Source organism: Pristiophorus japonicus, chromosome X, assembly GCF_044704955.1.
Source record: "Pristiophorus japonicus isolate sPriJap1 chromosome X, sPriJap1.hap1, whole genome shotgun sequence".
Taxonomy (NCBI): domain Eukaryota; kingdom Metazoa; phylum Chordata; class Chondrichthyes; family Pristiophoridae; genus Pristiophorus; species Pristiophorus japonicus.
This window is the reverse complement of record NC_092010.1, coordinates 24,438,031-24,462,797: the sequence shown is the minus strand read 5'-3', so window position 1 is coordinate 24,462,797 and position 24,767 is coordinate 24,438,031. Positions and strand designations below refer to the sequence as shown.

The 24,767-nt window shown below is 50.8% G+C and overlaps 1 protein-coding gene across 1 annotated transcript in view; it reads left to right on the top strand.

Moving 5' to 3' along the window:
* Nucleotides 1-24,767, top strand: part of bloc1s1 (biogenesis of lysosomal organelles complex-1, subunit 1) — a 121,993-nt gene that overhangs the window by 22,493 nt on the left and 74,733 nt on the right. The gene's annotated exons all lie outside the window — the stretch shown is intronic.

Below are 24,767 nucleotides of genomic sequence, written 5' to 3'. Positions count from 1 at the left end.
CCTCGTTATTCGCCATCACCCACGGTAATTACAATAGTCTGATTGCCTCAGGACAGGATTATGTCCTGTTGTAGGTACTGTTTGGATGGCTCCATTAGTCTGCGCTCCCTGAGTGGTAAATATTGAGTTGAAGCCTTCTCACTTGTGCACTCATCCTTATTGTTTGTAAAAAGCCAAAGGCAATCTGTAAAATATGTACCAATAAAATCTACCAGCTTTGGGGCCATGCCTGACCTAGAAAATAGGCATTAAGAGTGGTACTGTGAATATTCCCGTTATCATCAGTATACCTGCTTAGCAAGGTGAAATCTGGTTATTATTGAGTGACCCTCTACTGGGTGTGTATTAGAGACATTTTCAACTGCTGTCTGCCCCGGTTACAAAGCATCTGGCAGTTGAAAATGGCGGGGAAACAGCGGCTGCTCCTTGGGCGTCCGAGGCCTGCCTGATGTGATTTTCATGCAGGCCTGTAAAATGGGTGTTCAGCGCTCCTGCCCGAAATTGATTCAAATTGGGGTCCTTCGCTGGTTGTCGGGCCCCGTTTGCAATTTTCAAGTACAAACGGGTGGAGCTTGTGCCGTGCACGTTCCGGTCCATTTGTATCGGGCGGTGAACGGACTAACCGGCTGTCCTTAAAGGGTCCACTGGAGGCTGCTCCAAAAATTGCCTGGATCATTTTTTGGGGGGAGGGGGGGATTTTTGTGGGGCCAGGAGGAGCAGGAATGTTGCTGCTGGCCTGACGGAAATACTGCCGCCAGCTGCTGGGTAACTCGCACCACCCCACCCCTGCCCCACTTCTATTTCCCATGCAGCCAGCAGATTTCCTCACCAGCCCCACCCCACCCCTGGTAGGGCGAGCTGTCCACTGGAGCCCATTGAACACTGGGAAGCTCGCTGTCCTTATTCTAATGAGTTCCGAACCTGAAAATGGTACAGGTACAGGCACACCCAGGCCGCCCACGCCTCTCGTACTTGAAAAAATCTTGCCGCCTTGACACTGGGCAAGTCATTTGAAACAAGAATGTATTTCTTTCATAACCAATTGTGAAGCCACTTGTTTTGGTACTTCAGCTATTAATGATGCTGGGATCATGACAAAAGTTCCTAAATGTGTTAATCTGACCCTTTCTAAACAGCCTGCTCAGTTTTTGTGCCATTTCAGTTACACCTATGACTCCAGATGAAATCTTGGAGAATCCAGTGAGTCTGAAGATAAAGGAGTAGATACTCGGTCACGCCTATGTTGCGGCGTTAATCCAGGCAGAGCGGTAATTTTAGCGGCTTGAAAAAGTTTGTGCCTCTCGCCGAGAAATTTGTCGAAGAAATTTGTAAAAGGGGCGCTAAACCAGCCGTTGCACACCAGAGCTGGGGGAGCGATAACGAAAGTTTGATCATTAAATTATGCGGACCCATTGCGCCTGCGCCCAACTCCGAGTCAGATCCCGGGAAAAGCCGAGTCTTAAAGGCGCAGCATAGTAATGCACCCGTTAAAGTTTTCAAAACCACTTGTTATCAAGCTGTGCTGTTGTGTCTGTCTGCCGATGTAAACTGGGAGGCTCACGCACCGTGCTGTGTGTAAACATTGCACTGACTGTGACCTCCCAGGGAAGTGCTTCCTCATCCCTTTAAGTAGCCACCAGTTAACGACGCTGCAAGCCTGGACCCACTGTTATCCCAGACGTTGTTATTGGCGGGCGCTCAATGAGGCGGCCGCACTGAATTTACCGACGCGAGTGTGGGCGTTGCACCAGGAACACGTCAGGATTGGAGCGATCGTCCGCAGCCGGATGCTAATGGTTTGCGCCCCCGATAAACCTCGAATGAATTTTCCGTCGTGGCGCTAAAAGTTGTGCAACCAGTTGTTAAGCTCTAACGCTCGCATGAACGCCCACTCTGGGCACTAACTGAGGCGTTAGGCAACTGAAAATCCAGTCCAAAGAGTGTATATTGCCTTAGATGAATCTTCCATTTCATTTTCTTTCAGTTTCTAAATAAACCAGCGTGCTTTTACATACAGAGAATGAAGCATGGTATCGAGAGGGAAAAGTAGGGAACAGTAAAAACTGATGAGGGTATAATTTTCATTGATACAATAATGGGAATGATATTTATCGAGACAATTGGATGGCATGTCATTCAAAAGTACCAGCTGTGCAAATAGGGAGTAGTCAAGCCAGAGAATGGGTTAAATGTTATAATTGCTTCTTGTGAAATTAGCCGAGTGAGTGGGAGGGGGTGCTCTATTACTGTTAATGTTCTCAGTGTTTCATATTTCAACAGTGAGAAATGAAATCGCTCTTGCAGTAATCGAGTAGCAGTGACCTTCAAGATTGTGCCTTGCTGCATAAGGTTATTGTTTTATTCCTAATGTAAAATCCGCTGCAGTGGTATCTGTTTAACCTAAGCATGACCTATCACTCACTAGCACTATAGCAGCTGAATGAAGCAGGTGTGGGGGGGGGGGGTTTGCGGGGGTGCTGAAATGCTTCAGGCACACATTTGATACAGAATACACGGACTGCGAGCTCCTGTTCCTGGTATCACAGCTGTGCTTGTGATTAACAATGCCCTGCTTCCCCTCTTCCCTCTGTGTGCTGCCGTCTCTCTTCCCCCCCCCCCCCCCCACCCCCACACTCCCCTACCTCATGTTTGTCTAATGTCTGTAACCATGTCCACCTAATTTGGTCAATCATATGATGAGAAAGATCGCCTGTCAGTAGAAGACCAAGGAATGAATTGCAAGGCCAGGTCTGGGGAGGCAAGGTGTTCCTGATTTGAAGAAATGTACAAACCAAAGCTGAGCATTTATGGGGCATGTGTGACAGTGGCAGCCTCAATGTCTGTCTGCTGTGGGATTATGCAATCATCATGTGGGCCAGTCGAGGTGCTGTGATCATCATAGGCAATCCCTCGAACGAGGATGACTTGCTTCCACATGGGTTCACAGATGTTTCAATGAAGGACCCAATGTTCCAGCCCTGAACTCCAATTGAGGGGGTGGAAGATGCCTGTGCGTGGATTTTTTTAACCATTGCACACCAGCCACCACACGGGCTTGACAGAGCTAGGTCTTGGTCCAGTGGCAAGGGTTGAACCAGGACGACTGGAGACCTGCTCTGCTGCACGGACCGAGTGCGCACACATATTGCAGTGTGGGCTGGCCCGTGCTGCCCCTGGGCCCTCGGCTCTTGTGTGTCCCGTACCCATATTCACCGCACCTCCGCCACGATCTCTCACCTCTCCTCCGCCACAGAAACACTCGCCGCGCCTCCGCCACGATCTCCCGCCGCCCCTCCGCACTGCTGACAACAGGCAATGAGTGTCAATAGTTAAATCACAGTGAGCCTGCTACCATTGAGCTTGTCAACGCAGGTGCTGAGGGGGAGGATCCACTTGTTGTAATAGGGAATACACAATAGCTGTTGGTTCTGTTGCACATTCAGGTTTACGGTATTGACTCTCTCTTCAGTCCTTCAAGCTCAGTTTGGGTCGTCTTGTGGCAATCAAAAGAATAAAACCAGCATTTGGCGTCAGTTAATGCTAGGATGGAGAGGTCCCAACAGTTTATGAATTCCAGGGTAGTCAATCCCCAGTTAAAATACCTGCTGAACAATTTCAATTTTGATGATGATTCAGGCTGATTTCGTATGTGCACAAAATATCAGGTGCCAATTCATCGTGTATGAACCCACGGAGTTAGTTGACCGGTGAATGGGAATGGTGGCAGATGATGAGTGGGCACGAACCCTGGCGGACTTTTCAATGAAAAAAAATCTCCCTAACTTGGGGACACAGAGCCCTATTGTGGTGCTCTTACTTGCTGAGATCAGCTCACGCAGTAGAGATCAAGGAGTTAACATTTTGGACGACATGGCTCAGCACAGCGTTATGCGCACATTCCCCGTTATGATCTCCCCCAGACTGTACCATGTGATGATTGCATAATTCCACAAGACATCTGCAGTAATTGTTTGTTGTAAGGTTAGTGAACGGGAGAGGGGGAGCAGCGGGGTTGGGGAGAGGCTGAACGGGGAGAGGTGGAGCAGGGGGACGATGGGGAGAGGGTGAGCGGAGGGGGGATGGGGAGAGGGTGGGAGGGGGAGCAGAGAGAGGATGGGGAGAGGGTGGGTGGGGGGAGCAGGGAGAAGATGGGGAGAGGGTGAGCGGGGGGATGGGGAGCGAGGGGGGGGCGGATAGGGAGCGGGGGAGAAGAGGAGAAGGAGAGCCGGGAGGGGGAAGGGAATGGGGAGAGTGGGAGCGGGGGGGATAGGGAGGGGCGATGGGGGAGTGAGGGTGGGGACACTGATAGACGCATGTTAATATATAGAATAGAGTTTTGAGTTATCTTTTCTTGCCTTGACTCTTCCAAGAAGAACATTGTTGCACTGTTTTCAGTTGCTGCACACGTGGTAAAATTGCATGCAGGAAATTCTACAGCCGTGGCACTTCTTCAGAGCCAAAAAAGTTACAGCTGGGTAGTGTTACAATAGGGAAAATTCACTCAATGTTGGTGTGCAATTTGCCAAATATTTTTTTAAGGAGGTGTTTGTTTACTAGGGGGTCAAATTCCAAGGACTTTTAACGGAACCATAGCTGAGACCAAGGGAAGCAATGTTAATTGAGTTTGAAAAGTTACAGCAGAACATATTCAGAGGAATGCCAAAATCTTGTTGCAGTGTATATTTCTTTTTGTGCAGCAATAAAGGATTGTGGCAAGCTGGAATCAGTTGTCTACATGTCACTTCAAACCTTAACGTATATCTTTTCTTGACCTTTAACTAAACGCGATGATAGATTTATGTGCAGGAAGTCTGTGAAAGGTATGTGGCTTGAATATAAAGCTGCAGTGTTGTGGGTTTTTTCGATAAAAATTTAAAAAAAATAAAGTTTCCTGGAATGCCTCTTGCAAACTTAAAAAGTACTGCTGCAACTCTTCCAGCATTCAAATACGATATAAGTGTGTTAAAAAGACAAGCCTGAAGGCTCTGTGCCTCCATGCGAGGAGTATTCGGAATTAGGTGGACGAATTAACTGCGCAGATAGCAGTTAACAGGTATGTTGTAATTGGCATCACGGAGACATGGCTCCAGGGTGACCAAGGCTGGGAACTCAACATCCAGGGGTATTCAACATTCAGGAAGGATAGACAGAGAGGAAAAGGAGGTGGGGTGACGTGGCTGGTTAAAGAGGAAATTAATGCAATAGTAAGGAAGGACATTAGCCTGGATGATGTGGAATCGGTATGGGTGGAGCTGCGGAATACCAAAGGGCAGAAAAGGCGAGTGGGAGTTGTGTACAGACCACCAAACAGTACTAGTGATGTTGGGGACAGCATCAGACAAGAAATAAGGGATGTGTGCAATAAAAGTACAGCAGTTATCATGGGCGACTTTAATCTACATATTGATTGGACTAACCAAACTAGTAGCAATGCGGTGGAGGAGGATTTCCTGGAGTGTATTAGAGATGGTTTTCGAGACCAATATGTCGAGGAGCCAACTAGAGAGCTGGCCATCCTAGACTGGGTGATGTGTAATGAGAAGGGACTAATCAGCAATCTTGTTGTGCGAGGCCCCTTGGGGAAGAGTGACCATAATATGGTAGAATTCTTTATTAAGATGGAGAGTGACAATGTTAATTCAGAGACTAGGGTCCTGAACTTAAGGAAAGGTAACTTCGATGGTATGAGACGTGAATTGGCTAGACTAGACTGGCAAAGAATACTTCAAGGGTTGATGGTGGATAAGCAACGGCAAACATTTAAAGATCACATGGATGAACTTCAGCAATTGAACATCCCTGTCTGGAGTAAAAATAAAACAGGGAAGGTGGCTCAACCGTGGCTAACAAGGGAAATTAAGGATAGTGTTAAAACCAAGGAAGAGGAATATAAATTGGCTAGAAAAAGCAACAAACCTGAGAACTGGGAGAAATTTAGAATTCAACAAAGGAGGACTAAGGGTTTAATTAAGAGGGGGGAAATAGAGTACAAGAGGAAGCTTGCAGGGAACATAAAAACTGACTGCAAAAGCTTCTATAAATATGTGAAGAGAAAAAGGATTCGTGAAGACAAACTTAGGTCCCTTGCAGAGGATTCAGGTGAATTTATAATGGGGAACAAAGAAATGGCAGACCAATTGAACAAATACTTTGGTTCTGTCTTCACGAAGGAAGACACAAATAACCTTCCAGATGTACTAGAGGACAGTAGGTCTAGTGAGAAGAAGGAACGGAAGGATATCCTTATTAGGCGGGAAATTGTGTTCGGGAAATTGATGGGATTGAAGGCCGATAAATTCCCGGGCCCTGATAGTCTGCATCCCAGAGTACTTAAGGATGTGGCCCTAGAAATAGTGGATGCATTGGTGATCATTTTCCAACAGTCTATCAACTCTGGATAAGTTCCTATGGACTGGTGGGTAGCTAATATAACACCACTTTTTAAAAAAGGAGGGAGAGAGAAAACGGGTAATTATAGACTGGTTAGCCTGACATAAGGAGTGGGGGAAATGTTGAAATCAATCATTAAGGATGAATTAGCAGCGCATTTGGAAAGCAGTGACAGGATCGGTCCAAGTCAGCATGGATTTATGAAAGGGAAATCATGCTTGACGAATCTTCTGGAATTTTTTGAGGATGTAACGAGCAGAGTGGACAAGGGAGAACCAGTGGATGTGGTGTATTTGGACTTTCAAAAGGCTTTTGACAAGGTCCTGCACAAGAGATTGGTGTGCAAAATCAAAGCACATGGTATTGGGGGTAATATACTGACGTGGATAGAGAACTGGTTGGCAGACAGGAAGCAGAGAGTCGGGATAAACGGGTCCTTTTCAGAATGGCAGGCAATGACTAGTGGAGTGCTGCAGGGCTCAGGGCTGGGACCCCAGCTCTTTACAATATACATTAACGATTTAGATGAAGGAATTGAGTGTAATATCTCCAAGTTTGCAGATGACACTAAACTGGGTGACGGTGTGAGCTGTGAGGAGGACGCTAAGAGGCTGCAGGGTGACTTGGACAGGTTAGGTGAGTGGGCAAATGCATGGCAGATGCAGTACAATGTGGATAAATGTGAGGTTATCCATTTTGGGGCAAAAACACGAAGGCAGAATATTATCTGAATGGCGGCAGATTAGGAAAAGGGGATGTGCAATGAGACCTGGGTGTCATGGTTCATCAGTCATTGAAAGTTGGCATGCAGGTACAGCATGCGGTGAAGAAGGCAAATGGTATGTTGGCCTTCATAGCTAGGGGATTTGAGTAAAGGAGCAGGGAGGTCTTACTGCAGTTGTACAGGGCCTTAGTGAGGCCTCACCTGGAATATTGTGTTCGGTTTTGGTCTCCTAATCTGAGGAAGGATGTTCTTGCTATTGAGGGAGTGCAGCGAAGGTTCACCAGACTGATTCCCAGGACTGACATACGAGGAGAGACTGGATCGACTGGGCCTGTATTCACTGGAGTTTAGAAGAATGAGAGGAGATCTCATAGAAACATATATAAAATTCTGACGGGACTGGACAGGTTAGATGCGGGAAGAATGTTCCTGATGTTGGGGAAGTCCAGAACCAGGGGACATAGTCTTGGGATAAGGGGTCAGCCATTTAGGACTGAGATGAGGAGAAACTTCTTCACTGAGAGAGTTGTTAACCTGTGGAATTCCCTGCCGCAGATAGTTGTTGATGCCAGTTCATTGGATATATTCAAGAGGGAGTTAGATATGGCCCTTACGGCTAAAGGGATCAAGGGGTATGGAGAGAAAGCAGGAAAGGGATACTGAGGGAATGATCAGCCATGATCTTATTGAATGGCCCACTCCTGCACCTATTTTCTATGGGCCCAAGTTTCGAGCCGCGCCTAGAACGGCGCAGTCCCGACCTGGACGCCCGTTTTTCGCGCCACAAAGTGCGCCTAAAAAAACCCTCCGTATTCTCCACCTCTCTGCAGGTCCTCTGGCCCTCGGCGCAGCGCAGCAGGAGCTGCAGGGGGCGGAGCCAGGTCCCTGCGCTGAAAACAGTGCCGGGACCTCTGCACATGCGCGCAACAGTGGGCACGCAAGTGCAGTAGCTCCAGGCGCACGAAACTGTGTGGGAGGGGCCCGAAGCACGCAGCCCCTAGCCCTGGCCGAATGGCCTCACTGGGGCTGCGTGAATAAGGCTCCTCCCACGGCCAGCTCCTGCTTCCTCCCGACCCAACTCGACTCCCGCTTCTCGCCCCCGCCCCGGACCGGACCCGACACCCGCTCCCCCCGCCCGCCTCCGGACTGGATCCAACCTGACCGACCTCCCTCCTTCCCCCCGACCCGAACCGAACCGACCTCCCTCCCACCACCCCTCCCCCGACCCGACCCAACGCCACCTACCTGTAAATCTGGTGCTGGGGACGGGCCCTGCCTGAAGTCTCGGGCCCGGCCTGTTCAGCCTCCCTCCCTGTTCTCCTCCCCCCCCCCCCCCCCAAAATCTCCTTCCGCCCCCCCCCCCCAAATCTCCTTCCGCCCCCCCCCCCAATCTCCTTCCCCCCCCCAATCTCCTTCCCCCCCCAATCTCCTTCCCCCCCCAATCTCCTTCCCCCCCCCAATCTCCTTCCCCCCCCAATCTCCTTCCACCCCAATCTCCTTCCCCCCCCAATCTCCTTCCCCCCCCCAATCTCCATCCCCCCCCAATCTCCCCCCCCCCCAATCTCCTCCCACCCCCCAATCTCCTTTCCCCCCCAATCTCCTCCCCCCCTTTATCCCCTTCTCCCCCATCCCTTCCGCTTCTCCCCCGCATCCCTGCCCCTTCTCCCCCGCATCCCTGCCCCTTCTCCCCCGCATCCCTGCCCCTTCTCCCCCGCATCCCTGCCCCTTCTCCCCCGCATCCCTCCCCCTTCTCCCCCGCATCCCTCCCCCTTCTCCCCCGCATCCCTCCCCCTTCTCCCCCGCATCCCTCCCCCTTCTCCCCCGCATCCCTCCCCCTTCTCCCCCGCATCCCTCCCCCTTCTCCCCCGCATCCCTCCCCCTTCTCCCCCGCATCCCTCCCCCTTCTCCCCCGCATCCCTCCCCCTTCTCCCCCGCATCCCTCCCCCTTCTCCCCCGCATCCCTCCCCCTTCTCCCCCGCATCCCTCCCCCTTCTCCCCCGCATCCCTCCCCCTTCTCCCCCGCATCCCTCCCCCTTCTCCCCCGCATCCCTCCCCCTTCTCCCCCGCATCCCTCCCCCTTCTCCCCCGCATCCCTCCCCCTTCTCCCCCGCATCCCTCCCCCTTCTCCCCCGCATCCCTCCCCCTTCTCCCCCGCATCCCTCCCCCTTCTCCCCCGCATCCCTCCCCCTTCTCCCCCGCATCCCTCCCCCTTCTCCCCCGCATCCCTCCCCCTTCTCCCCCGCATCCCTCCCCCTTCTCCCCGCATCCCTCCCCCTTCTCCCCCGCATCCCTCCCCCTTCTCCCCCGCATCCCTCCCCCTTCTCCCCCGCATCCCTCCCCTTTCTCCCCCGCATCCCTCCCCCTTCTCCCCCGCATCCCTCCCCCTTCTCCCCCGCATCCCTCCCCCTTCTCCCCCGCATCCCTCCCCCTTCTCCCCCGCATCCCTCCCCCTTCTCCCCCGCATCCCTCCCCCTTCTCCCCCGCATCCCTCCCCCTTCTCCCCCGCATCCCTCCCCCTTCTCCCCCGCATCCCTCCCCCTTCTCCCCCGCATCCCTCCCCCTTCTCCCCCGCATCCCTCCCCCTTCTCCCCCGCATCCCTCCCCTTCTCCCCCGCATCCCTCCCCCTTCTCCCCCGCATCCCTCCCCCTTCTCCCCCGCATCCCTCCCCCTTCTCCCCCGCATCCCTCCCCCTTCTCCCCCGCATCCCAACCCTTCTCCCCCGCATCCCTCCCCCTTCTCCCCCGCATCCCTCCCCCTTCTCCCCCGCATCCCTCCCCCTTCTCCCCCGCATCCCTCCCCCTTCTCCCCCGCATCCCTCCCCCTTCTCCCCCCGCATCCCTCCCCCTTCTCCCCCGCATCCCTCCCCCTTCTCCCCCGCATCCCTCCCCCTTCTCCCCCGCATCCCTCCCCCTTCTCCCCCGCATCCCTCCCCCTTCTCCCCCGCATCCCTCCCCCTTCTCCCCCGCATCCCTCCCCCTTCTCCCCCGCATCCCTCCCCCTTCTCCCCCGCATCCCTCCCCCTTCTCCCCCGCATCCCTCCCCCTTCTCCCCCGCATCCCTCCCCCTTCTCCCCCGCATCCCTCCCCCTTCTCCCCCGCATCCCTCCCCCTTCTCCCCCGCATCCCTCCCCCTTCTCCCCCGCATCCCTCCCCCTTCTCCCCCGCATCCCTCCCCCTTCTCCCCCGCATCCCTCCCCCTTCTCCCCCGCATCCCTCCCCCTTCTCCCCCGCATCCCTCCCCCTTCTCCCCCGCATCCCTCCCCCTTCTCCCCCGCATCCCTCCCCCTTCTCCCCCGCATCCCTCCCCCTTCTCCCCCGCATCCCTCCCCCTTCTCCCCCGCATCCCTCCCCCTTCTCCCCCGCATCCCTCCCCCTTCTCCCCCGCATCCCTCCCCCTTCTCCCCCGCATCCCTCCCCCTTCTCCCCCGCATCCCTCCCCCTTCTCCCCCGCATCCCTCCCCCTTCTCCCCCGCATCCCTCCCCCTTCTCCCCCGCATCCCTCCCCCTTCTCCCCCGCATCCCTCCCCCTTCTCCCCCGCATCCCTCCCCCTTCTCCCCCGCATCCCTCCCCCGCATCCCTCCCCCGCATCCCTCCCCCGCATCCCTCCCCCGCATCCCTCCCCCGCATCCCTCCCCCGCATCCCTCCCCCGCATCCCTCCCCCGCATCCCTCCCCCGCATCCCTCCCCCGCATCCCTCCCCCGCATCCCTCCCCCGCATCCCTCCCCCGCATCCCTCCCCCGCATCCCTCCCCCGCATCCCTCCCCCGCATCCCTCCCCCGCATCCCTCCCCCGCATCCCTCCCCCGCATCCCTCCCCCGCATCCCTCCCCCGCATCCCTCCCCCGCATCCCTCCCCCGCATCCCTCCCCCGCATCTCTCCCCCGCATCCCTCCCCCGCATCTCTCCCCCGCATCTCTCCCCCGCATCCCTCCCCCGCATCTCTCCCCCGCATCCCTCCCCCGCATCTCTCCCCCGCATCCCTCCCCCGCATCTCTCCCCCGCATCCCTCCCCCGCATCCCTCCCCCGCATCCCTCCCCCGCATCTCTCCCCCGCATCTCTCCCCCGCATCTCTCCCCCGCATCTCTCCCCCGCATCTCTCCCCCGCATCTCTCCCCCGCATCTCTCCCCCGCATCTCTCCCCCGCATCTCTCCCCCGCATCTCTCCCCCGCATCTCTCCCCCGCATCTCTCCCCCGCATCTCTCCCCCGCATCTCTCCCCCGCATCTCTCCCCCGCATCTCTCCCCCGCATCTCTCCCCCGCATCTCTCCCCCGCATCTCTCCCCCGCATCTCTCCCCCGCATCTCTCCCCCGCATCTCTCGCCCGCATCTCTCCCCCGCATCTCTCCCCCGCATCTCTCCCCCGCATCTCTCCCCCGCATCTCTCCCCCGCATCTCTCCCCCGCATCTCTCCCCCGCATCCCTCCCCCGCATCCCTCCCCCTTCTCTCTCCCCCGCATCCCTCCCCCTTCTCCCCCGCATCCCTCCCCCTTCTCCCCCGCATCCCTCCCCCTTCTCCCCCGCCCCTTGCTGTCAGAAGCACAGACACTGACAGACAGAGAATGAGAGACACACAGACAGACAGAGAGATAGAGACACTGACAGAGACACATTGAGGGGGAATCCCAGTCGGTGCTGCAGTCGGTAAGTAGAAAATGTTTTATTTATTGATTTAAAAAAAAATATTTCTTATTAATCTTTTTTGATTGATTTATTGGTTGATTTATTGATGTATTTATCATTTATTATTGATGATGGCTCTTTATTTGTAAAACTGAAGTGTTTAATGTTTGTAAACTTCCCTTTAAACACCCCCCCTCCCCTTCCATTCCCTACGCCTGATTTGTAACCGACGCCTGATTTTCTAAAGTGTCGACAAGGTTTTTTCGAGCGTACAAAAATCTGCACTTACTCCATTCTAAGTTAGTTTGGAGTAAGTTTTCACTCATGAAATTTTGAAATCAGGCGTAAGTGGCCGGACACGCCCCCTTTTGAAAAAAAAATTCTGTTCCAAAGTAAAACTGTTCTAACTGACTAGAACTGGAGCAAACTAAATGTGGAGAATTCCGATTTCTAAGATACTCCGTTCTACACCAGTTGCTCCTAAAAATCAGGAGCAAATCATGTGGAAACTTGGGGCCTTTGTTTCTAATTATTTGTGCCATCTACTGAATACCTGAACCAGGGCAACACTACCCATGGGGTGTGCCTTTTATTTTCTTGACAAAATTAGTTCTTAATTGGCTCATCCCATATCATGAATACCATCAATTAATTTCTCTCTCTGTTTAGAAGCGCATGCTCCCTCTCCACCCAGAGCTCATAATATTTTTTTTTATCGACTGCATTGCGACAGTGGTGCAAAGGCAGCTCATGGACTTTTACAAAGGCAAGGGATCCAAAGCAGACTGCAGCAGCTACAGGGGTCATAGGCAGTCCCTCGGAGTCGAGGAAGACTTGCTTCCACTCTCAGTGAGTTCTCAAGTGACCGTACAGTCCAATACGGGAATTACAGTCTCTGTCACAGGTCAGACAGTCGTTGGAAGAAAGGATGGGCGGGGAGTCTGGTTTGCCACACACTCCTTCCGCTGTCTGTGCTTGGTTTCTGCATGCTCTCGGCAACGAGACTCGAGGTGCTTTGCGCCCTTCCTCCACTTAGGGTGGTATTTCGCCAGGGATTCCCAGATGTCGGTGGGGATGTTGCACTTTTATCAGGGAGGCTTTGAGGGTGTCCTTGAAACGTTTCCTCTGCCCACCCGGGGATTGCTTGCCGTGTTGGAGTTCCAAATAGAGCGCTTGCTTTGGGAGTTTCATGTCTAGTATGCGGATGATGTGGCCCGCCCAGCGGAGCTGGTCGAGTGTGGTCAGTGCTTCGACGTTGGGGATGTTGGCCTGATCGAGAACACTGATGATGGTCCGCCTCTCCGCCCAGGGGATTTGCAGGATCTTGCGGAGACATCGTTGGTGGTATTTCTCCAGCGATTTGAGGTGTCTACTGTATATGGTCCACGTCTCTGAGCCATATAGGAGGGCGGGTATCACTACAGCCTTGTAGACCATAAGCTTGGTGCCAAATTTGAAGTCCTGGTCTTCGAACATTCTCTTCCTCAGGCGACCAAAGGCTGCGCTGGTGCACTGGAGGCGGTGTTGGACCTCGTCATCAATGTCTGCCCTTGCTGATAGTAAGTTACCGAGGTATGGAAAGTGGTCCACGTTGTCCAAGGCTGCGCCGTGGATTTTGATGACCGGGGGTGGGGTGGGGTGCAGTGCTGGTGGGGTCAGGTTGGTGGCGGACCTTTGTCTTACGAATGTTTATAGTGTAAGGCACATACTTTCGTACGCCTCGGTGAAGGTGTTGACGATGGCTTGGAGTTCAGCGTAGACGCAAGCATCGCCCGCGTACTGTAGTTCGATGACCGAGGATGGGACAGTCTTGGATCTAGCCTGGAGGCGACGAAGGTTGAACAGGTTCCCACTGGTTCTATCGTTAAGTTCCACTCCAGCGGGAAACTTGTTGAGCGTGAGATGGAGCATTGCAGCGAGGAAGATCGAAGAGAGGGTTGGCGCGATGACGCAGCCCTGTTTGACCCCGATTCGGACGTGGATTGGGTCTGTAATGGACCCGTTGGTCAGGATCACGGCTTGCATATCGTCGTGGAGCAAGCGGAGGATGGTGACAAACTTTTGGGGGCAGCCAAAATGGAGGAGGATGCTCCATCGTCCCTCGCGGTTAACAGTGTTGAAGGCCTTTGTACGGTCAAAGAAGGCCATGTACAAGGGTTGGTGCTGTTCCCTGCATTTCTCTTGCAGTTGTCGTGCTGTGAAGATCATGTCCATTGTACCCCGTCGTGGACGGAATCCGCATTGTGACTCTGGGAGGAGCTCTTCAGCCACAGGGAGAAACATAGAAACATAGAAATTAGGAGCAGTAGTAGGCCATTCGGCCCTTCGAGTCTGCACCGCCATTCAATAAGATCATGGCTGATAGTCTATCTCAACACCATATTCCTGCTTTTTCCCCATACCCCTTGATGCCCTTTGTTTCTAGAAATCTATCTATCTCCCTCTTAAATATATTTAGTGACTTGGCTGCCACAGCCTTCTGTGGTAGAGAATTCCACAGGTTTACCAACCTTGTGAGTGAAAAAATTTCTCCTCATCTTGGTCCTTGTTCTTGACTTCCCAGCCAGGGGAAACATCCTCCCTGCATCCAGTCTATTCAATCCAGTCAGAATTTTATAAGTTTCAATGAGATCCCCTCTCTTTTTTCTAAACTCTCGTGAATACAGGCCAAGTCGACCCAATCTCTCATACGACAGTCCTGCCATCCCAGGAATCAGTCTGGTGAACCTTCGCTGCACTCCCTCTATGGCAAGTATATCCTTTCTTAGGTAAGGAGACCAAAACTGCACACAATACTCCAGGTGTGGTCTCACCAAGGCCCTATATAACAAGACATCCTTGCTCCTGTACTCAAATCCTCTTGCAATGAAGGCCAACATACCATTTGCCTTCCTAGCTGCTTGCTGCACTGCATGTTTGCTTTCAATGACTTGGGTACAAGGACACCCGGGTCCCTCTGTAAATCGACACTTCCCAAGCCATCGCCATTTAAATAATACTTTGTCCTTATGTTTTTCTTACTTAAGTGGATAACTTCACATTTATCCACATTATACTGCATCTGCCATATGTTTGCCCACTCGCTCAACCTATCTAAATCGCCTTGCAGCATGTTTGCATCCTCCTCACAACTCACAATCCCACCTAGTTTTGTGTCATCAGCAAACTTGGAAATATTACATTTGGTTCCCTCATCCAAATCATTTTTATATATTGTGAATAACTGGGGCCCAAGCACTGATCCCTGTGGTACCCCACTAGTCACTGCCCGCCACTCCGATAAAGACCCGTTTATTCCTACTCTCTGTTTCCTGTCAATTAACCAATTTTCAATCCATGCCAATACATTACCCCCAATCCTATGTGCTTTATTTTTGCACACTAACCTCTTGTGTGGGACTTTATCAAAGGCCTTCTGAAAATCCAAATACATGACATCCACTGCTTCTCCCTTATCTATTTTATCAGTTACAACCTCAAAAAACTCCAGTAGGTTTGTTACACATGATTTTCCTTTCATAAATCCGTGTTGACTTTGTTTAATCCTGTTGATATTATCCAAGCGTGCCGGTATCACATCCTTTATAATAGACTAGCAGTTTCCCTGCTACTGATGTCAGGCTAACCAGTCTATAGTTCCCCGTTTTCTCTCTCCCTCCTTTTTTAAATATTGGGGTTATATTTGCCACCCTCCAATCTGCAGGAACTGTTCCATAATCTATAGAATTTTGGAAGATGACAGCCAATAATGCATCTACTATTTCCATGGTTACCTCTTTTAGTACTCTGGGATGTAGATCATCAGGCCCTGGGGATTTATCTGCCTTCAGTCCCATTAGTTTCTCCAGCACTATTTTCTTACTAATAATCATTTCCTTTAATTCCTCTTGCTCACTCGACCCTCGGCTCCCGAGCATTTCTGGGACATTATTTGTGTCCTCTTCCGTGAAGACAGAACCAAAGTATTTATTTAATTGTTCTGCTATTTCCTTGTTCCATATTACAAATTCTACCATTTCTGACTGTAAAGGACCTACATTTGTCTTCACTGATCTTTTTCTTTTTACGTACTTGGAGAAACTTTTGCATTCGTTTTTTATGTTGCTTGCAAGTTTACTCTCATACTCTATTTTTCCCCTCTTAATCAATCTCTTGGTCCTTTTTTGCTGAATTCTAAACTGCTCCCAATCCTCAGGCTTGCTACTTTTTCTGGCAACTTTGTATAACACCTCTTTGGATCTAATACTATCCTTAATTTATTTTGTTAGCCATGGTTGGGCCACTTTTCCTTTTGTGTTTTTGCGCCAGAAAGGAATGTATAACTTGCAATTCATGCATTCGTTCCTTAAATGTTTACCATTGCCTATCCATCGTCATGCCTTTTAATGAATCTTCCCAATCTATCATAGCCAATTCATTCCTCATAACTTCGTAGTTTCCTTTGTTTAGATTTAGGACCCTAGTTTCAGATTGGACTATTTCACTTTCCATCTTAAAGAATTCAATCATGTTATGGTCAATCTTCCCGAAAGGACCGCGCACAAGACTGTTAATTACACAATACCCAATCTAGGATAGCCTGTTCCCTAGTAGGCTCCTCAACATACTGGTCTAAAAAACCATCTCATACACACTCCAGGAATTCATCTGCCACAGTATTATTACTAATTTGGTTTGGCCAGTCTATATGTAGATTAAAGTCACCTACGATTACTGTAGTACCCTTGTTACATGCATCTCTAATTTCCTGTTTGATGCTGTCCCCTACACTACCACTACTGTTTGGAGGCCTATAGACAACTCCCACCAATGTTTTCTGCCCCTTGGTGCTCCTTAGCTCCACCCAGACTGATTCTACATCTTGATTTTCTGAGCCAATACCCTTTCTCACTATTGCTCTGATTTCATCCTTTACTAACAATGCCACACCAGCCCCTCTTCCTTTTTGCCGTCCTTCCTAAATATTGAATATCCTTGGATATTCAGTTCCCAACCCTGGTCACCCTGCAACCATGTCTCCGTAATTGCAACTATATCGTATCCGTTTACATCTATTTGCGCTGTTAATTCGTCTACCTTATTACAGATGCTTCGTGCATTCAGATACAATGCTTTTAAATTGGTCTTTTTAACATTATTAGACATCTTAGCATTATTTTGTACTATAGCCCTATTTGTTCGTGCACTCTTTTGTTTGTATGCTCTGTCCCTACCTGACATTATCCTTACCACAATCACTTTCCTGCATTGCTTCCTTTTCTTTTCTCTTTAACATTCTAGATTGCTCTCTAATGCGACCGTCCTCTCCCCCCCCCACCCTTATTTAGTTTAAAGCCCTGTCTACCTCACTAGTTAGCCGGTTCGCTAGAACTCTGGTCCCAGCATAGTTCAGGTGTTGTCCGTCCCCACGTATTGGTGCCAGTGCCCCATGAATTGAAACCCACTTCTCCCGCACCAACCTCTGAGCCACGCATTCATCTCCCTGATTCTCTTGACCCTATGCCAATTTGATCGTGGCTCAGGTAATGATGCAGAGATTATTACCTTTGTGGTTCTGCTTTTTAATTTAGTCCCCAGCTGTTCAAACTCTCAGCAGAATCTCTTTCTTAGTCCTACCTATGTCATTAGTACCTACGTATACCAAGATAACTGGATCCTCCCCCCTCCCACTCCAAGTTCTTCTCCAGCCTGGAGGAGATGTCCTTTACCCTGGCACTGGGTAGGCAACACAGCCTTCAGGACCCACGCTCTCGGCTGCAGAGAACCCCATTTATCCCCCTAACTATACTGTCCCCTACTACAACCGCCTGTCTCTTTACTCCCCCCACTTGAATGGTTTTCTGCACCATGGTGCCTTGGTCAGTCTGCTCATCCACCCCGCTGTCTGCACACTTGCCCTCAAGGGTTGCAAGAACCTCAAATCTATTGGATAAGTGCAGAGACTGAGACTCCTGCAATACTACCTCCTGGATCCCCTTACCTGCTTCACTCGCAGTCACATCCTCCTGTCCCTGACCACGTGTCAATTCTAAAGTATTTAATCTAGAGGGTGTGGCTGCCTCCTGGAGCATAAGGTCCAGGTAACTTTCTCCCTCCCTGATGTCTCGCAATGTCTGCAGCTCGGACTCCAGCTCCTCAACTCGGAGCTGAAGTTTGTCGAGCTGCAGACACTTACCGAAGATGTCGTCGCCCTGGACCAAAACATCCAGAAGCTCCCACATATTGCAGCAGCAACACATCTCCTGTTTTCCCATTATATTATTCAATTAATTAGTTTAGTGTTAATCAAAGTATTTATCTTTATATAGTTTATTAAATTAGTTAAACAAATAAAGGTTAGTTTTTCGAATTTAGTTATGTTATATGCTATTTGTTAATTTAAAAGAGAAACTTAGCCCACAATCACTACCAATCACTTACCTGCCTTACCTGTGATGTCACACTGCAGAGTTCTCCTCACCCGGAGCCGTGCAATCTCCTGGGAGAAGCAAAAAAACAGATAAAAATCCAGGCCAATTGGGGAAAAAAATCTGGGAAAATTCCTCTCCGACTCAACCAGGCGATGGAAACTAGTCCAGGAGATCACACTGGCCGTATGCTGTGGTCTGCTCTGGCTTTTATCCCCACTCTCGGGCCTCGGTCTGCTCCCGCTCAGGTACGCCGCCACTCGGCGAAAAAAGTTCGGAAAAACAAGGCAAAGCAACAACTCCCGCCCCCTCTTCACCGAACTCTCCCACTTACCAAACTCTTGTTTTCTCACTCGGAGATGCACCGAGGACAGTTGAGGATTCGAGCGGTGACTTTTCCAGTGGCCGACAACAGGGAGATTCCTCTGTAGTTGCCACAGTCGGACTTGTCCCCATTTTTTAAAGATGGTCACGATTACGACATCTCTGAGATCTCCAGGCATGCTCTCCTCCTTCCAGATGAGAGAGATGCATTCACACCGATAGTGCCTCTCCACCATACTTAAGTGCCTCAACGGGGATTCCATCTGCTCCCGATGCCTTGTTCTTGAGCTGACCGATAGCCTTTTCTACCTCGTGCAGGGCTGGGATTTTGTTGAGATAGTGGCGGGTAGCATGCTGCCGGATGGAGTCGAGGACACGCGTGTCAAAGGCAGAGTCTTGATTGAGGAGATCTTCGAAGTGCTCCTTCCAGTGGGCCCTGACTGCCTCGGTGTGATTGATGAGTGTCTCCCCGTTCTTGGCCAGCAGTGGGGTGGGACCTTGGGTGCTTGGGCCATAGGTGGCCTTGACTGCGGTGAAGAATCCTCGCACATCATGGCTGTCGGCCAACTGCTGAATCGCCTGTGCTTTCTCTATCCACCATCTATTCTTTAGTAGCAGGTTTTTTGTTGCACTTCGGCATTCAGCCGTCTGTAGAGCTGCTTTGCTGATTCCGAGTTGGGTTGTTGCCTTAGGTTCAGAAATGCCCTGCGCTTGTGGTTTATTAGTTCCTGGACCTCCTGGTCATTCTCATCAAACCAGTCCTGGTGTTTCCTGGTTGAGTGACCGAGCGTCTCTTCGCATGCACTGGTTATGGTGGCCTGGTGGGCAGACCAAGCGATGTGGGCACTCTGCATCTTGGGGTCATCAAGGATTGCCAGGTTGGCAGTGAGGCGCTGGCTGTATAGGGCTCTCTTAGCTGGATCTTTGAGTGCCCCGGCATTGACTTTTCTGCGGCATTGCTTCTGTTGCCGTCGTTGCTTTGGGGCTATGTTAATGTTGATGACTGAATGGATTAGGCGATGGTCCGTCCAGCAGTTGTCCGCTCCTGTCATGGCGCGGGTGATGTGTACGTCCTTGCGATCCCTCGCTCGAACGATGACGAAGTCGAGCAAGTGCCAGTGCTTGGAGCGAGGGTGTTGCCACGATGCCTTGTACTTGTCCCTCTGGCAGAACAAGGTGTTGGTGATGAGAGGTTCATGCTCTAGACATTTTGTCAGGAGTAGGGTACCGCTGGAGTTGACTTTCCCTACCTGCTCTTTGCCATCACGCCTCCCCAGAGGGCTGTGTCCTTGCCAACCCCGGCGTTGAAGTCTCCGAGGAGGATCAGTTTGTCGCCCGTGGGGACGCAGGACAGGGATTTTTCGAGGTTGGAGTAAAATCCCTCTTTGGTCTCATCTGTTGCGTCGAGTGTTGGGGCGTACGCACTGATGACTGTGGCACACTGGTTCCGGGCTAGGGTGAGTCGGAGAGTCATGATGTGTTCATTAACCCGCAGGGGGGGTCTCTGAGGCGGTCGACCAGCTCGTTCTTGATGGCGAAACCGACTCCATGGAGGCGGCGTTCTTCCTCTGGTTTCCCTTTCCAGAAGAAGGTGTAACCTCCACCTTGTGCTTTGAGCTGGCCTTCCCCCTGCTCGCCGGGTCTCGTTTAGGGCGGCGATATCGACATCGAAGCATCTGAATTCCCGGGCAACGATGGTGGTGCGGCGTTCCGGTCTGTTGCTGTTGGAGTTGTCCATGAGGGTCCTGATGTTCCAGGTCCCGAACTTCATTTTGAAGGGTGGAAGATGCCTGTGCGTGAGTTCTTTTAACGTGGGGTGGTCATTGCACATCGGCTACCACACGGGCTTAGCTGAGCGAGGTCTTGGCCCAGTAGCAAGGGGGTCCAAGATGACTGTGGACCAGGCACTGCTGTATGGTGCCAGGCACTCCACCGATAACGTTCAGGCCTCCGTCCCTCTGGCGACATTCGGGCCTTCCTCCCACCGGCGACGTCCTGGCCTCTCCGCCGCGTTCCCGCCCCCGGCCGCTGGCCGCACTCAACAGCGGAGTCTCTGTCGAGCATGTGATGTGCACAATGGCTGTGACCTCTCTGACCTCTCCTCCTGCCACGAAGTGGATCTCTGACCATCCCAAGGGTGCTGCTGAGCACCGAGCTTACGGTTTGCACCCCGTCGTAGGCAACTAGCTACAGGGGTATCGACCTACTGTCAACAGTGGCTAAAATATTCGCTTGGATGATACTTGCTCGAATCAAGACCCCTCTGAGAGACAAACGCCACAAACAACAGGCTGGCTTCACAGAGAAATAGGTTTACCATCGAACAACTAGTCGCACTATGGCAGGCGCAAATACAATGAGCCGATATATGTTGCCGACATCGATTTGGATAAATAGCTTTTGATTCCCTGAATAGAGAGTGCCTACGGCTCTTGTTACAGTCCCCAGGTATCCCTACCAAAATTCTATCGTTAATCAGAGCACTTTGTGCCCACACAAGATCTGTATTGATGGAATGCTTTCTGATCCTTTCAAGTTGTATACCAGCGTACGTCAGGGCAGTGTTCTTGTCCCAACCTTATTCGTGCCGTGTGTTGAGCACATCATGAAATCAGCAGAACAAAAACGGCCGTGGAACCAGCCTGGACAATGACTGTGTGAACAGAGCTGGACTTTGCCGATGACGTAACGGCCTTACCCTGAAACTGTCGACACCCTCACCAAAGCCCAGGAATTCTTGACCAAGAGGCAGCTAGCTTTGGTCTTCAGATCAACTGGTTCAAGCCAAAAGTGCAATCGCTCGGATGCAATATCATTCCAGATACCTTCATAATAGATGACGATCCATCCCAGACAATGTAATCAGTGACATAATTCACTTGGGTAGCATGACTTCTTCCAATGGGGATTGTCTTCCTAACTGCTGTAGGTGCACTGTAGTTGCGAACTCCAGCATGAACTCTCTATCCCATATGGGGAGATTGAACATAAATCACAATCTCAAAATGCAGCTCTACAATGTGTTGATAATATCCATATTTAAATATGGCTCAGAAACATACGTATGCAGCAAATGAATGAATAGTCGGATTGATAGATTCAATTAATCTAAAATGAGACTATATGCAATGCTAATCTGGTTGGTTCATTGTTACCACCACGCTGAGTCTGACCCTGCCAGATCATTCACCACCAAACCACCACCAACTTCGAAGAGGCCGTGCGGCAGACCTCAAGATGGGATGAAAACATAAAAGTGCTCCTCAATAGAATAGGCCTTACCGCCAATGTGTGGTACAAGTGAGAGCCCTGAATTGTAACGGTTGGAAGAAGCTGGTTGCAGCAACGTCCTCTTATGCATAAGCCCCAAATGACGGCAACTGCATTGATAGTACTGCTGCATGTCATTTGAAATTTGGTTAACGATGTCAAGATTGCACCAATTCATTTTGAGTCGATACTTGTGATTCCCACAGTATGGCAACAATTCAGACCTCAAAATGTGCAATTGTGAGTTTTGTGGAGCAAATCGCATTTCAGTGGCTACTGCCTTGAACGTTTTGTTAACATCATTATTTTCTTGATCTGTCTTGACTTCTGATTGCAGACATTCCAATTGGGAGCAACAACCAGCATTATTATGACAAGGCAGTGATTGCATCGAGGGCTTGAGATGACACCTGAGACTCTGAGAGGAGTGTTTGGGCAGGTTTTGTCATTTGAACCCTAAGATTAGTTTACACCTTTTTAGAATGACTGAGAGATGTCCATTACTGATCATGCTCTATGTACATGGTAGTGAATCATTTTGTTCAGTTATTTTTCTTACTGTTGCTGTTCCTTGTTACTGTTGCAATTAGCCGATTCTAGGTGACCTGTGTCTGAAAAGAATATTGGATTAGATTTGTAAAACATCAAGTACAATGCAATTACGGTCAAAAGTAATTTATTTAAATCACATCATATCTCAAATGAATTTCCTCCTGCCGTGGTGTAATAGGGGACAAACCTAGTAAGGTGATATATTGCTTAAGCGCATAATAATGTCCCACTATGCGATTTTTCTCTGGTTTACAGTGTCTGTATTTATCTGTAGCTAGGACTGTTGCTGGAACTCTGCATTTAGGAGCTATATTTTAAGACTTTCTAGTCTGGGGATGTCACAGCCAAGATAAGAACACAAGAACATAAGAAATAGGAGCAGGAGCAGGAGTAGGCCATTTGGCCCCTTGAGCCTGCTCCGTCATTCAATAAGATCATGGCCGATCTGATCTTGGCCTCAACTCCACTTCCCTGTCCTCTTCCCATAACCCTTGACTCCCTTGATTTAGAAGTGTCTGCCATGCATTTGAAAACTTGGTGAATTGTGTTTCTAAATTTGCAAGTTCAGATCGTGCCTCCCTTGGGTGGCAGCCTGTTTTTAAACTCTTGGGTTTTTGGTATGGGCTGGATTACTGAGGTTTGCTCATAAGATCAAGTTGGCTTTGGCCTCGATATTTGAGTAGCTCATTGGCCCCAAACCTCTGAAGAACTACATATATTTTAGTACTTGAATTACAATTGTCTGTTATTTTCTATAAGTAGCCAAGTTGTGTCTCATCTATTTAGAATTATTTACTCGTCTGATTTTCTTCAAAGACATCTGCGCTCAAAAGATAAATGATTCTAAGCAGACATGTGTATATAGGCTCGGAGACATAAAATAGTCTGAATTATAGCACATACAAAGCATTTTCCATAATTTTAGGGAGGTTTCATAGGAAGGTAATCGAAAACTGAGAGGGAACAGAAGGATTTGATTGCTAGGCTGCGAGCACCTACAGATGGGAACCGAGTCCTGGTCTCAGAAATCATGGGCTGCATGAGTGTGCAAACACATTGTGTGCCTGATAATACGCAAGTGGTCCTGCTTTTCACAAAAACAAGAATGGAAGTCGCGATCGAGCACCCCCAAATAAAAGGCGGCCACAAACTGTGCGCAGGAATAGACACTTGGAGAGCAGGGAGAATTGCATTGTTTGTGTTACCTAGTTGTACAGATCTTTGCACCTTGTTTGACGGAGGCAGCATGTTTCAATGTCTGCCTCAAAGTGTCCAGTAGCAGAATCCCTCCGAGTGAAACAGCTGCTGTGCCAGGACTGGAACGTTCTACTTGCCAACCAGTCGGAGGCAAGTTTAAAATCCAGTATTGGTGAGTGGAAAAACAAAGGCACTGGCCAGCATCCAATTTCCTTCAGCTATGTATTCCATCATCTCCAATCCTTATATTGTTTCATTCTGCACTTTCTTGTTGCGTTTGATCCTCTGTAACATTTTGCAGGTCTTTGCTACCCCCACTGACTGGCTTCTCCTCTATAATTAAGGGGAGGCTTTATTCCTTTTGTCGATTAATTTTCCACGGTTGAAGTTGCTACACGCACACGCACACACACACCCCACCTCCCCCCCCACACACACACGCCCCGCACACACGCCCCACCCCCCCCCCCCCCGCACACACGCCCCACCCCCCCCCCGGCACACACGCCCCACCCCCCCTCCCCGCGCACACGCCCCACCACCCCCCCACACACACACACCCCTCCTAACTCATGGCACAGCTCTATAAACAACAGGTATCCACCAGTACTTAACTCAAACGGCTAGCCTTCTTCATATGTTAGTCCTGATAGAGGAAGTGCTGGGGGGGGATAACTTCTCCCTCCCTCGCCTGGTTTCTGCCAGGCTGGTGGCAGTTGAAATGGAGCGTGGAACTCGCCCATTGGCTTCTTGCCCCAATCAGGCCAACTGTAACTATACATTGCAGGCGTCCTCCCGCTGACTTCCAGGCCATTTTGATCAGGAAGTCGGTCAATGGCATGTTAATGAGGCCCAGCCCTTGAAATCATCTGGGCCTCCCCGCTGATTCTCCAGACAGTCACTCGACTGCGCTCCCTCCCAGGACTTAAAATTGATCTCTCTCTATCTGCAGGCTGTTGAACTATGGAGGGCATCGCAGCTGAGCACAATCTTTGGATTGAATATGTTGATGGTGGATGAAGTAGGGTGGAAGGTGGCTTCTGTGGAGCATAAACACCAGCATGGACCAGTTAGTCAGAGTTAGACAGTAGGCACCTCAAGTCGTTGAAGAAATACCACCAACGATGTCTCCGCAAGATCCTACAAATCCCCTGGGAGGACAGACACACCAACATTAGCGTCCTCGACCAGGCCAACTTCCCCAGCATCGAAGCACTGACCGCAATTGATCAGCTGCGCTGGGCAGGCCACATCGTTCGCATGCCAGACACGAGACTCCC